The 12,810-nt window shown below is 51.1% G+C and overlaps 1 pseudogene; it reads right to left on the bottom strand.

Moving 5' to 3' along the window:
• Nucleotides 1-12,810, bottom strand: part of LOC124025539 — a 74,865-nt pseudogene that overhangs the window by 39,482 nt on the left and 22,573 nt on the right.

The following is a 12,810-nucleotide window of genomic DNA, read 5'->3' on the forward strand; positions in this document are numbered from 1 at the left end:
GGAGCAAATTGGCAGTTAAACCCACGCTCACGGTCCTTGAACAGAGTGTAGTAAATACAAATACACACACACACACAGTGGAAACCACAGTCTTCTGGTCAACTGCCTAACTGCTCACAGTGGAAACCACACAGGCCCAGTAATCAGAGGTAGAAGGATGAAGTGGGTGTTCTAGTTAGGGTTGTCTGTGTTTATTCTACCATTACTTACTGTAGGTGGCCTGAGCCTTCTGGGTAACACTACCATTACTTACTGTAGGTGGGCCGAGCCTTCTGGGTAACACTACCATTACTTACTGTAGGTGGCCTGAGCCTTCTGGGTAACACTACCATTACTTACTGTAGGTGGCCTGAGCCTTCTGGGTAACACTACCATTACTTACTGTAGGTGACCTGAGCCTTCTGGGTAACACTACCATTACTTACTGTAGGTGGGCCGAGCCTTCTGGGTAACACTACCATTACTTACTGTAGGTGGCCTGAGCCTTCTGGGTAACACTACCATTACTTACTGTAGGTGGCCTGAGCCTTCTGGGTAACACTACCATTACTTACTGTAGGTGGCCTGAGCCTTCTGGGTAACACTACCATTACTTACTGTAGGTGGCCTGAGCCTTCTGGGTAACACTACCATTACTTCCTGTAGGTGGCCTGAGCCTTCTGGGTAACACTACCATTACTTCCTGTAGGTGGGCCGAGCCTTCTGGGTAACACTACCATTACTTCCTGTAGGTGGGCCGAGCCTTCTGGGTAACACTACCATTACTTCCTGTAGGTGGGCCGAGCCTTCCTGTAGGTGGGCCGAGCCTTCTGGGTAACACTACCATTACTTCCTGTAGGTGGGCCGAGCCTTCTGGGTAACACTACCATTACTTCCTGTAGGTGGGCCGAGCCTTCTGGGTAACACTACCATTACTTCCTGTAGGTGGGCCGAGCCTTCTGGGTAACACTACCATTACTTCCTGTAGGTGGGCCGAGCCTTCTGGGTAACACCACTATTTAGTGTATTTACTATTGATGGGGCACTAAGAATACCTTGCATGTTACTACTGTAGGCTGTATGTTTGGACTAACCTCATTCCTATACATTTTTTACATTTTCAAAACATTTCATTTCCAATCTTGAACGTACCCCATATAAACTAATATCACACTAGCTGGTACACCATCCATCTTCCAAGGCTAATAAAAAGGCCCTTGTCAGAGTGCGTAGCTGTAAAACCAACAGTCGCTCTGATTCAATTCGCCATCTCTGACTCGCTCCCCTCTCTTCTCCGAGGCCTTCCTGAGAGGGGGGCGACATGCGGGGCGCGTAAACCTGTCACATTTACATGGCAGTGAGCATCGCACGGGGACCACTGCTCGCTTTATGACTTTACAGACACGGCTACAGACGCCACAGTGACACACAACACAAATAGTGTCTGGTCGCCCTGTCCCTGACCCCGGCCTGAAGATTCAGCTTCTATCCCCCTGACAGACACTAGGGGTTTACATTTGTGTTCTTGTTGGGTTGTACAGAGCCCCAGAGGAGTCCCTAAATTGTATTTTTAGCACTGCTTTCTCTCATCTTCGTTGTACCTGGGAAGACTGTAGTAGTATACTGTAGTAGCATTCTGGGCTGTAGTAGTATACTGTAGTAGCATTCTGGGCTGTAGTAGTATACTGTAGTAGCATTCTGGGCTGTAGTAGTATACTGTAGTAGCATTCTGGGCTGTAGTAGTATACTGTAGTAGCATTCTGGGCTGTAGTAGTATACTGTAGTAGCATTCTGGGCTGTAGTAGTATACTGCAGGAGTATTCTCTGCTGCACTACTGGTATTCTCTGCTGCACTACTGGTATTCTCTGCTGCACTACTGGTATTCTCTGCTGCACTACTGGTATTCTCTGCTGCACTACTGGTATTCTCTGCTGCACTACTGGTATTCTCTGCTGCACTACTGGTATTCTCTGCTGCACTACTGGTATTCTCTGCTGCACTACTAGTATTCTCTGCTGCACTACTAGTATTCTCTGCTGCACTACTAGTATTCTCTGCTGTAGTAGTAGTATTATCTGCTGCACTACTAGTATTCTCTGCTGCACTACTAGTATTCTCTGCTGTAGTAGTAGTATTATCTGCTGTAGTAGTATTCTCTGCTGCACTACTAGTATTCTCTGCTGTAGTAGTAGTATTCTCTGCTGTAGTAGTATTCTGTAGATACTATAGTTCCTCTCTTTCCAGTCTAATCAGTATTGACTTACTGATCACAAAAACACATCCATCAAAAACAGCACTGCTAGGTTGAATTATACCATAATATCCTATTGATTCTATCCCACTCTGCTATGCCCAAGTGAAAACTTCCCCAGCAGCTTGGCTGGCAAGCCTGGCAGCGGAGATCTCTCCCTCTCTGATCTATCACTATGTCAGCCTCTGCATTCCAACACCACTGATTTCAATTTATCATCCGACTGCTCCCACGCTCCGCAAAACAAAAAAAGCACTCAGCCAGTCATTAGATGGAGAAAGTCCATTTCTCAACAGGCATTTGTGTTTGGCTGTGGTGAAAGTGGTCTGTGTCCTGTCAGTTTAGTGTTGACTAGAGTGGTTTTCTGCTCTGGGTGGGGACTGACCGGGACAATGTGCTGAGGGAGGGGGAGAGGTAGAGGGTAAGAGTGATGGGGAAGAAGGGGACAAAGAGAGGGGGAAGAGGCTGTGTGTGTGGGGGGGGGGGGGTCATTATGGGTGGAGTGACTGATTCCTGTTAAAGCCTCAGTGTGACTGAGCTCTTCTTGGTTTTATCCACTCCACCCACTACCCTGGTCCAACCCACTACCTTGGTCCAACCCACTACCTTGGTCCAACCAACTACCTTGGTCCAACCCACTACCTTGGTCCAACCCACTACCCTGGCACAATACAGACACCTGACCCGCTACCCTGGTAAAATAGACAGACACATGACCCGCTACCCTGGTAAAATAGACCGAGAGATATCAGACGCACTACCCTGGTACAACACACGCACTAACTACCCTGGTACAACACACGCACTAACTACCCTGGTACAACACACGCACTAACTACCCTGGTACAACACACGCACTAACTACCCTGGTACAACACACGCACAGCACTACCCTGGTACAACACACGCACGCACTACCCTGGTACAACACACGCACGCACAACACACGCCCGCACTACCCTGGTACAACACACGCCCGCACTACCCTGGTACAACACACGCCCGCACTACCCTGGTACAACACACGCCCGCACTACCCTGGTACAACACACGCCCGCACTACCCTGGTACAACACACGCCCGCACTACCCTGGTACAACACACGCCTACGCACTACCCTGGTACAACACACGCCTACCCTGCACTACCCTGGTACAACACACGCCTGACGCACACACGCCCACGCACCCTGGTACAACACACGCCCACGCACTACCCTGGTACAACACACGCCCACGCACTACCCTGGTACAACACACGCCCACGCACTACCCTGGTACAACACACGCCCACGCACTACCCTGGTACAACACACGCCCACGCACTACCCTGGTACAACACGCCCACGCACTACCCTGGTACAACACACGCCCACGCACTACCCTGGTACAACACGCCCACGCACTACCCTGGTACAACACACCCACGCACTACCCTGGTACAACACACGCCCACGCACTACCCTGGTACAACACGCCCACGCACTACCCTGGTACAACACACGCACTACCCTGGTACAACACACGCACTACCCTGGTACAACACACGCACTACCCTGGTACAACACACGCACTACCCTGGTACAACACACGCACTACCCTGGTACAACACACGCACTACCCTGGTACAACACACGCACTACCCTGGTATAACAGACACACTACCCTGGTATAACAGACAACTACCCTGGTATAACAGACAAACTACCCTGGTATAACAGACAAACTACCCTGGTATAACAGACACACTACCCTGGTATAACAGACACACTACCCTGGTATAACAGACACACTACCCTGGTATAACAGACACACTACCCTGGTATAACAGACACACTACCCTGGTATAACAGACACACTACCCTGGTATAACAGACACACTACCCTGGTATAACAGACACACTACCCTGGTACAACAGACACACTACCCTGGTACAACAGACACACTACCCTGGTACAACAGACACACTACCAACAGACACACTACCCGGTACAACAGACACACTACCCCGGTATAACAGACACACTACCCCGGTATAACAGACACACTACTACCCCGGTATAACAGACACACTACCCCGGTATAACAGACACACTACCCCGGTATAACAGACACACTACCCCGGTATAACAGACACACTACCCCGGTATAACAGACACACTACCCCGGTATAACAGACACACTACCCCGGTATAACAGACACACTACCCCGGTATAACAGACACACTACCCTGGTATAACAGACACACTACCCCGGTACAAACAGGAGTCCTATAAGTATGAGATGAAGTAGACTCAGCCAATCTACTCCTGCTGGTATTTGATTATCCTATACAATTCCCTTCTACAGCGGGCACCTCCGAACCAGGGGGGGGGGTCAAACATACTCTGTATGCTGAGAGAGGAGCACTTGAATATCTGAAGGGGTGCTTACATGCTGAGGGGAGAAAAACAAGCATTCAGATGCAAAAGAGAAGAACATCTCTTGAATGAATGTGGGAGGAAAAGGCAGAGGGCAGAGGAGCAAACAACATCCTCAATGCCTCTGTTCATTGGCCGATTTCCTGCATCAGCTCCCCTCCAATACTGACTGCCATCCTACACAGACGCCATGAGAGTTAATACTGAACACAGTTGACTACACTTTGTTCTTAGTTCCTTTTCAATTACAATGTCAATCTAAAACCCAGCCATATAATATACACACTTGACTGTAAATGACTAGAAAACCAGACATGTATTGACCACAAATGACTTCAGAGACCAATAAGACGCTAAACCAGCAACACCTAACAACGAGTGGTGGCCTGGCTCAAATACTTCTAAATGGTGGCAGTAACAATACTAACTAAGCCTTTTAAAAGGCTCTGCTCCTCACCATTATAGGAGAGGACAGGAGGAAGTGAGGCCGGTTTACAGGGTGAATTAACTAGGGTCACTTGGCCACCGTCGCATTATAGAATTAGTCCCATCCAGGTCCATTTCTGCTGTTGTCCTGTTCCAACATCTGTTTGTAACTAGTCACCCTACATTGCACAGAACACATGGCAAAGGAAGGAATGTGTACTAAAATTGCTCCGGACTGCAATTTGAGAGCTATTTTTGGTCTCCTGCTCCAAAAAGTAACTGAAGGCTTTAAACCCGTAGCAGTGAGCTGGTCTGTGTTGCCTTGTTGAACTACTGAAGGAAGAACACAAAGAACACGGTTTTTCCACTCTGGTCTTATTCAGTGAAGTAGTGCTCGTTCATGGAGGCTTTTCTGTCTAGGAATAGGAAATAGGAAATAAATGAATAGGAAATAAATGTTTATATGGATTACAAAAAGATACTGTACATATGGATTTTCTTTGTATTGGAACTTTTTCTAAATTCATTCTTTACATGACTGAGCACAGACATGATTCAAACTCATTTTCTATCATAGACACTCATGCAACCGCGGCAGCAGTGAGGGAGAAGGGGACGACACGGGAGACACAGGAGGAGGAGGACGGGAGGGGGGAGACACAGGAGGAGGAGGACGGGAGGGGGAGACACAGGAGGAAGGAGGACGGGAGGGGGGGAGGGGGAGACACAGGAGGAGGAGGACGGGAGGGGGAGACACAGGAGGAGGAGGACGGGAGGGGGAGACACAGGAGGAGGAGGACGGGAGGGGGAGACACAGGAGGAGGAGGAAAGAAAGGGGGAGACACAGGAGGAGGAGGACGGAAAGGGGGAGACACAGGAGGAGGAGGACGGAAAGGGGGAGACACAGGAGGAGGAGGATGGAAAGGGGGAGACACAGGAGGAGGAGACACAGGAGAAGGAGGACGGGGAGGGGGAGACACAGGAGGAGGAGGACGGAAAGGGGGAGACACAGGACAGGAGGAGGAGGACGGAAAGGGGGAGACACAGGAGGAGGAGGACGGAAAGGGGGAGACACAGGAGGAGGGAGGACGGAAAGGGGGAGACACAGGGGGAGGAGGAGGACGGGAGGGGGGGAGACACAGGAGGAGGAGGACGGGAGGGGGGAGACACAGGAGGAGGAGGACGGGAGGGGGAGACACAGGGGAGGAGGGGAGGGGGACACAGGAGGAGGAGGAAAGAAAGGGGGAGACACAGGAGGAGGAGGACGGAAAGGGGGAGACACAGGAGGAGGAGGACGGAAAGGGGGAGACACAGGAGGAGGAGGATGGAAAGGGGGAGACACAGGAGGAGGAGACACAGGAGAAGGAGGACGGGAGGGGGGAGACACAGTAGGAGGAGGACGGAAAGGGGGAGACACAGGAGGAGGAGGAGGACGGAGAAGGGGGAGACACAGGAGGAGGAGGACGGAAAGGGGGAGACACAGGAGGAGGAGGACGGAAAGGGGGAGACACAGGAGGAGGAGGACGGAAAGGGGGAGACACAGGAGGAGGAGGACGGAAAGGGGGAGACACAGGAGGAGGAGGACGGAAAGGGGGAGACACAGGAGGAGGAGGACGGAAAGGGGGAGACACAGGAGGAGGACGGGAGGGGGAGACACAGGAGGAGGACGGGAGGGGGAGACACAGGAGGAGGACGGGAGGGGGAGACACAGGAGGAGGAGGACGGGAGGGGGAGACACAGGAGGAGGAGGACGGGAGGGGGAGACACAGGAGGAGGAGGACGGAAAGGGGGAGACACAGGAGGAGGAGGACGGAAAGGGGGAGACACAGGAGGGGAGAGACACAGTAGGAGGAGGACGGGAGGGGGGAGAGACACAGTAGGAGGAGGACGGGAGGGGAGAGACACAGTAGGAGGAGGACGGAAAGGGGGAGACACAGTAGGAGGAGGACGGGAGGGGGGAGACACAGTAGGAGGAGGAGGACGGGAGGGGAGACACAGGAGGAGGAGGGCGGGAGGGGGGAGACACAGTAGGAGGAGGACGGGAGGGGGGAGACACAGGAGGAGGAGGACGGAAAGGGGGAGACACAGGAGGAGGAGGACGGGAGGGGAGACACAGGCGAGGAGGACGGAGGGAGCGGATAAGGACCCCCAGCTGTGAGGGGGACAGCCGGTGAGGGTGAAAAGAGAGGGGACAGTGTGGACCGGACAGCATATTTAGCACTTGGCCCAGTGGACAGAGGTGCACAGGGGACAGAGGTGCACAGGGGACAGAGGTGCACAGGGGACAGAGGTGCACAGGGGACAGAGGTGCACAGGGGACAGAGGTGCACAGGGGACAGAGGTGCACAGGGGACAGAGGTGCACAGGGGACAGAGGTGCACAGGGGACAGAGGTGCACAGGGGACAGAGGTGCACAGGGGACAGAGGTGCACAGGGGACAGAGGTGCACAGGGGACAGAGGTGCACAGGGGACAGAGGTGCACAGGGGACAGAGGTGCACAGGGGACAGAGGTGCACAGGGGACAGAGGTGCCCAGGGGACAGAGGTGCACAGGGGACAGAGGTGCACAGGGGACAGAGGTGCACAGGGGACAGAGGTGCACAGGGGACAGAGGTGCACAGGGGACAGAGGTGCACAGGGGACAGAGGTGCACAGGGGACAGAGCAGGTGGCTGATAGGAGAGAGCGGTGGGAGGGGAGAGTTGACAGATGGCACCAAGGAGGATCTGTGTACACTAACCCGGCACAGGAGAGGAGATACGTTCCAGAGAGATCTACTCTCAATTACAGAGCTGGAGGAGGAAAATCATCTCCCAGCCTCAGAGAGCGATATTCACAGAACAGCACGGTCAAACTGGGCCGTTTCTATGGAAGGGAATACTTGCTTTGGCACCTCTGTGAGGCAGCTTTTGTAAGAAATGATAGGATTGTTTAGGATGCTGATGGACCACATGCTGACACAGGGAAGAATTAAATGATGGAAACTGTAAATAAGCAAAGGGCATATGATGGATATTTACATACACTCTTCAGGGAATATGAACTTTCCACATTCACTGTTTGTGTAGCTGTAAACAGAGCACTGAACTCTCTCCTTTCATGAGAAGAAGCCACCATGGTGTAATGTAGGGGGGAAAGGGCTGCAAGCCTGGCAGCTGTAGCCAATAACCTATTGTACCTCACAAAGGCAGTAGGAATCATTAAAACAGCCCTTTCATGTCATGGGATAAGAGTGCTCTCTCTGACGTCCTGCTGAGGGCAGGCGAGTGTGTCAGACCATCTGCTTTACTGACTGATCCCAAACAAAAACAAGTTTTAAGTCACAAGACACCCCTTGCTGATCTCCCTTGTTGAGCAATTATTTGAGATATGCATAAAGCTGCAGGTCATCATTATTTCTGACTTCGTGCCGTCCAACGGGGAGAAGAGAACACTGTTTGGAGGGAGCTATCTGACCGACACCCCAATTTATGCTAATCCATTAACCAACCTGCTCAGGATTAATGGGACAATTCACACGTGTTAAATCTGGTTACCTACAGAAATGCAGTTCTGCGGTTAGTTTGATAGCTACTGTAGATATCTGTAGGTGGATGTGCTGGTTGTTGGAATCATGAGGTACGGTGCTTCTTGATTTGGCAGAGAAACAGCACTTTTAAAAGCAGGATGGAGAATAAAAACATCACCAGCCCCAGATGAGTATGTTTCCCTTTCCCCCACATGGGCGTTTTCATACACACAGTCCTATTTTTAGGACCTGAATCTATTCTGGTGTCTGGTGGTGTTGTCTTTGTTTCTGTCCCTACCTCTCCCTCTCCCTGGAGGTTTTGGATTGTCTTTGTTTCTGTCCCTACCTCTCCCTCTCCCTGGAGGTTTTGGATTGTCTTTGTTTCTGTCCCTACCTCCCTCCCTGGAGGTTTTGGATTGTCTTTGTTTCTGTCCCTACCTCTCCCTCTCCCTGGAGGTTTTGGATTGTCTTTGTTTCTGTCCCTACCTCTCCCTCTCCCTGGAGGTTTTGGATTGTCTTTGTTTCTGTCCCTACCTCTCCCTCTCCCTGGAGGTTTTGGATTGTCTTTGTTTCTGTCCCTACCTCTCCCTCTCCCTGGAGGTTTTGGGTTGTCTTTGTTTCTGTCCCTACCTCTCCCTGGAGGTTTTGGATTGTCTTTGTTTCTGTCCCTACCTCTCCCTCTCCCTGGAGGTTTTGGATTGTCTTTGTTTCTGTCCCTACCTCTCCCTCTCCCTGGAGGTTTTGGGTTGTCTTTGTTTCTGTCCCTACCTCTCCCTCTCCCTGGAGGTTTTGGATTGTCTTTGTTTCTGTTTCTACCTCTCCCTGGAGGTTTTGGGTTGTCTTTGTTTCTGTCCCTACCTCTCCCTCTCCCTGGAGGTTTTGGGTCTTTGTTTCTTTGTTTCTGTCCCTACCTCTCCCTCTCCCTGGAGGTTTTGGATTGTCTTTGTTTCTGTCCCTACCTCTCCCTGGAGGTTTTGGATTGTCTTTGTTTCTGTCCCTACCTCTCCCTGGAGGTTTTGGATTGTCTTTGTTTCTGTCCCTACCTCTCCCTCTCCCTGGAGGTTTTGGGTTGTCTTTGTTTCTGTCCCTACCTCTCCCTCTCCCTGGAGGTTTTTGGTTTCTGTCCCTATTGTCTTTGTTTCTGTCCCTACCTCTCCCTCTCCCTGGAGGTTTTGGATTGTCTTTGTTTCTGTCCCTTGGAGGTTTTGGATTGTCTTTGTTTCTGTCCCTACCTCTCCCCCTGGAGGTTTTGGATTGTCTCCCTGGAGGTTTTGGATTGTCTTTGTTTCTGTCCCTACCTCTCCCTCTTTGTTTCCCCTGGAGGTTTTGGATTGTCTTTGTTTCTGTCCCTACCTCTCCCTCTCCCTGGAGGTTTTGGATTGTCTTTGTTTCTGTCCCTACCTCTCCCTGGAGGTTTTGGATTGTCTTTTTCTGTTTCTGTCCCTACCTTTGTTTCTCCTACTCTCCCTGGAGGTTTTGGATTGTCTTTGTTTCTGTCCCTACCTCTCCCTCTCCCTGGAGGTTTTGGATTGTCTTTGTTTCTGTCCCTACCTCTCCCTGGAGGTTTTGGATTGTCTTTGTTTCTCCCTGGAGGTTTTGGATTGTCTTTGTTTCTGTCCCTACCTCTCCCTGGAGGTTTTGGATTGTCTTTGTTTCTGTCCCTACCTCTCCCTGGAGGTTTTGGATTGTCTTTGTTTCTGTCCCTACCTCTCCCTCTCCCTGGAGGTTTTGGATTGTCTTTGTTTCTGTCCCTACCTCTCCCTCTCCCTGGAGGTTTTGGATTGTCTTTGTTTCTGTCCCTACCTCTCCCTGGAGGTTTTGGATTGTCTTTGTTTCTGTCCCTGGAGGTTTTGGATTGTCTTTGTTTCTGTCCCTACCTCTCCCTCTCCCTGGAGGTTTTGGATTGTCTTTGTTTCTGTCCCTACCTCTCCCTCTCCCTGGAGGTTTTGGATTGTCTTTGTTTCTGTCCCTACCTCTCCCTCTCCCTGGAGGTTTTGGGTTGTCTTTGTTTCTGTCCCTACCTCTCCCTCTCCCTGGAGGTTTTGGATTGTCTTTGTTTCTGTCCCTCTCCCTCTCCCTGGAGGTTTTGGATTGTCTTTGTTTCTCCCTCTCCCTGGAGGTTTTGGATTGTCTTTGTTTCTGTCCCTACCTCTCCCTCTCCCTGGAGGTTTTGGATTGTCTTTGTTTCTGTCCCTACCTCTCCCTCTCCCTGGAGGTTTTGGATTGTCTTTGTTTCTGTCCCTACCTCTCCCTCTCCCTGGAGGTTTTGGATTGTCTTTGTTTCTGTCCCTACCTCTCCCTGGAGGTTTTGGATTGTCTTTGTTTCTGTCCCTACCTCTCCCTGGAGGTTTTGGGTTGTCTTTTTTTCTGTCCCTACCTCTCCCTGGACGTTTTGGGTCGTCTTTGTTCTTGTCCCACTCTCTTTGCTCATCATACTCTTTGGGCATGCTTCTTAGATTTGCTCAATATTCCCATTGTCTACTGTATTCTAGGCTCTACTTATGTCCAGTGTCCAGCCATGTGTTTGAGTAAATCTGATGTACCCCAAAACACCCATCAATACTACTACAACCAAGCTCCCCAAGATCGAACACTGGCTTCTATCTAGAACCCTGTCCATTCGGTTCCCCTCCCAACATACCGTGCTCTAGGATGATGAGCTGAGCGCTGGACTGCATGTTCCCTGCATCGTTCTCTGCCAGACACTGGTAGAAGCCCTCGTCAGACTTGACCAGACCCAGCACCTGCAGGTTGTGGTCATTCTGCGGGTCAGAGAGAGAGAGAGAGACAGAGATCGAGAGAGAGAGAGAGTCAATAACATCAGAGAGAGAGATCGAGACAGATCAATATGATCGAGAGAGAGAGAGAAAGAGAGGTCAATAACATCAGAGAGAGGGGGTGGAAAATGACATTTTACAACAAACTAGGCGTCTCCATTTTTGACCCATTTGACGGTGGGGGCGGGGAACCTGTCAATGTCTCGAGGTGGAGACTGTGTGAGATCAATATGGTGATTGACCGACCACTCAGTAAATCAAAGACAACATCAGTTGAGCATCTAGCTGAAGTTATGCTTGTTAAAGCGATTGGTTAAGAGGTATCAGACTGTAGAAAGTCACTAGAAGTTCCCCTCAGTAAAGATCAGAAGCTGAACTACAGGTTTTATGTCAGTCACACATCCTAATGACATTTTACAACAAACTTACAATGATTTTGAAGTAGTCGCTGGGAATGACAGCGTCTCCATTTTTGACCCATTTGACGGTGGGGGCGGGGGAACCTGTGACCTCACACTGAAACATGATGTCCATGGACTCGTGGGCGTAGATGTTGGCCGGCCTCTTCAGGAACTCCGGAGGAACTGCAACATACAGCAGGGGAGAGGTGTGTCAGAGTGTCTGTGTGTGTGTGGGGATGTCAGAGTGTCTGTGTGTGTGTGGGGATGTCAGAGTGTCTGTGTGTGTGTGGGGATGTCAGAGTGTCTGTGTGTGTGTGGGGATGTCAGAGTGTCTGTGTGTGTGTGGGGATGTCAGAGTGTCTGTGTGGGGATGTCAGAGTGTCTGTGTGGGGATGTCAGAGTGTCTGTGTGGGGATGTCAGAGTGTCTGTGTGTGTGTGGGGATGTCAGAGTGTCTGTGTGGGGATGTCAGAGTGTCTGTGTGGGGATGTCAGAGTGTCTGTGTGGGGATGTCAGAGTGTCTGTGTGTGTGTGGGGATGTCAGAGTGTCTGTGTGGGGATGTCAGAGTGTCTGTGTGGGGATGTCAGAGTGTCTGTGTGTGTGTGGGGATGTCAGAGTGTCTGTGTGTGTGTGGGGATGTCAGAGTGTCTGTGTGTGTGGGGGGATGTCAGAGTGTCTGTGTGTGTGTGGGGATGTCAGAGTGTCTGTGTGTGTGTGGGGATGTCAGAGTGTCTGTGTGGGGATGTCAGAGTGTCTGTGTGGGGATGTCAGAGTGTCTGTGTGGGGATGTCAGAGTGTCTGTGTGGGGATGTCAGAGTGTCTGTGTGTGTGTGGGGATGTCAGAGTGTCTGTGTGGGGATGTCAGAGTGTCTGTGTGGGGATGTCAGAGTGTCTGTGTGGGGATGCCAGAGTGTCTGTGTGTGTGTGGGGATGTCAGAGTGTCTGTGTGTGTGTGTGTGGGGATGTCAGAGTGTCTGTGTGTGTGTGTGTGGGGATGTCAGAGTGTCTGTGTGTGTGTGTGTGGGGATGTCAGAGTGTCTGTGTGTG

This window comes from Oncorhynchus gorbuscha, unplaced genomic scaffold, assembly GCF_021184085.1.
Source record: "Oncorhynchus gorbuscha isolate QuinsamMale2020 ecotype Even-year unplaced genomic scaffold, OgorEven_v1.0 Un_scaffold_2275, whole genome shotgun sequence".
NCBI lineage: Eukaryota > Metazoa > Chordata > Actinopteri > Salmoniformes > Salmonidae > Oncorhynchus > Oncorhynchus gorbuscha.